The sequence below is a fragment of the Penaeus chinensis genome, chromosome 1 (genome assembly GCF_019202785.1).
Source record: "Penaeus chinensis breed Huanghai No. 1 chromosome 1, ASM1920278v2, whole genome shotgun sequence".
Lineage (NCBI taxonomy): Eukaryota > Metazoa > Arthropoda > Malacostraca > Decapoda > Penaeidae > Penaeus > Penaeus chinensis.
Window position 1 is genome coordinate 33251241 of NC_061819.1, and position 2500 is coordinate 33253740.

At 32.6% G+C, this 2500-nt stretch overlaps 1 protein-coding gene across 1 annotated transcript in view; it reads right to left on the minus strand.

The window, feature by feature from the left end:
* The window catches only part of LOC125027624 (PDF receptor-like), a 194771-nt gene that overhangs the window by 58403 nt on the left and 133868 nt on the right, over nt 1–2500 (minus strand). The window lies entirely within an intron of this gene.

Here is a 2500-nt window from a genome sequence, read left to right on the forward strand (position 1 = left end):
GTAGAGGGCTGTTGATGTGATCTGTGAATTAGCTCTAGATCTCCACTTTCATTCCGTTTACACTAAGGCCACGAGGACATGTAGCTAGTGCCATTATAGATTTAATTCATGATACAGAATGATCATTGAGCTGATCACCCCAAACAATCATATTTGGGACGTGGTCAGGAGCTATCAAGTAAGCAAATTGAAGGCCCCCAAGTATTATAGAGTACCTTATAGAGTACCACTGAGAAATATAGCAAGGATATAGACCCTTCGATATAACTTTACTTCAAAACAGTATCACACTTACTGAATACAGCTAGTATAATACATAATTTAACTTGCCATCGCTCTATGAAGCTTCACTAAAAATACATTAGCGGTATGCTTTAACAAACGCGCGACATACGACATCACAGCTGTGTCAACATTACGTTAATGATGTCTATGTAAATCATAAACACTATTAACACTTTAAAAAATCATATAATGTCCCAAGATATGATTGAAGTTTAATAGAAAGCGGAACGAAGGGGCGTGGCTTGAGGGAGATGCTATGAAATGAAATTACGAACGAGGAAGAGGAGGTGATTGATAATGATGGTAATGATATTAGTTCCCCTTTCCTACCTATCACATCACCGATCAAGTTTAAGATGTTTCTCCAGTGTATTCTCTCTCTCTCTCTCTCTCTCTCTCTCTCTCTCTCTCTCTCTCTCTCTCTCTCTCTCTCCTCTCTCTCTCCTCTCTCTCTCTCTCTCTCTCTCTCTCTCTCTCTCTCTCTCTCTCTCTCTCTCTCTCTCTCTCTCTCTCTCTCTCTCTCCTCTCTCTCTCTCTCTCTCTCTCTCTCTCTCTCTCTCTCTCTCTCTCTCTCTCTCTCTCTCTCTCTCTCTCTCTCTCTCTCTCTTTCTCTTTTTTCCCTCCCCGACTTTTCTGTCTTCTAATGATAATAATAATGATAATAATAATAATGATCACCATCACCATCATAATAATAATAATAATGATAATGGTAATGATGATGATAATAATGATAATGATAAAAATTATTATATAACCAAAATAATGATAAACACAATGATGATAGTAATAATAATGAAAAACCTAGCAACAGTGATAAAGTGATGATATTGAAAAAGAAACATACACTAAAAAAAATGTTAACGTGAGCTTAATATACTTGTGTTGCCAGGCCGTATATTTTCGACATTATTTAAGCGCGTCCTAAAAAATGCCTTTTTTTTTTTTTTTTTTTTTTTTAAATCTTAACGATGAATTCATCTTAATTTTACATTGGTTTGAAAGTCTCTCTGACAGTTTTAAACTATGACTTGAATATCCTTTGCAAAAGTAAAAGCAAAAAATCTAATCACATTACTGACTTTGAATTAATAATAATAATAATAAATAATATAATAGATAAAATAATGAAATGATAAATAAAATGATAAATAAAACTATATATAGAAGTTTTTATTTTGTTGCAGATAATTTCTTGAAGTTAAAATCTACGAACACTAAAAGAATACGTTTGAGAATATTAAATGGGAAAACTATTATCAACATATATGCTGTAAAGATAATATTATATAAATAGTGTTACTGTGTTCGATTGTTATTATATTAAATCACTACTACCATATTACATCATTTAATGGATAAACTGCGACATATTGATTAATATTCTAGTATCTAATGGGAGATTACTAGCCATAGAAAATAATCATAGAAATTTCTAAAACCGAAATAAAGATAAATTGAAAAATACTTTTGCTTCCTAACTGCACTTAGCTCAGAATAAAAACGAACTGAAAGCTGTCTCCTCTTCGTTATCATGTACCTTATTATCACAGTAAACTAGCAATGCCACGTGCATAAATCTGGGAAGGAAGGAATTATGCAAATATTTAAGTTGGACTATTTTTAAAATGTTTTGCAAAAAAAAAAAAAAAAAAAAAAAAAAAAAAAAAAAAAGAAATAGGTACAGAGCAGCTTTATAAAAGTGTAAAGAAAGTTTAAACAATGATCCTGCTTAAGCAACTTATTCCTACTCACTTTGTCAAAACTATCCTCGTTAATGATGTGCAGTTTCTTTATGACTGACATTAATTTGATGTGCAAACAGATTCGGATAAGTAGTTGTAATGTTAATTAAATCATTGTTCTTGTGTTCAGCAGTTTGGAAATTTCTTATCTGTCTGTGTATACATAAAATCTTTCATTATTTCACTGTGTTTATAAGATGCAAAATGAATAAACATATTTCAAAAATCCGTCAATGGTTCTACCAGGTAATAGAATTGAAGAGAATAAAATCGAGGTTACACGGACTGTGCTTGAGTAATTGCAAAGGGAAAATTCACTTGCAGAGAAACACAAGAAAACTTTCCGTGAGAACGCCTGATGGAGAGTTATGTGGACTGATCCTCAAGGGCTTTTCGGCAACGGCGTGAGAAGAAGAAGAAGAAAAACAAAACAAACGGTGCAAGTGATCCTCGAGTAAGAAAGAGGAGGA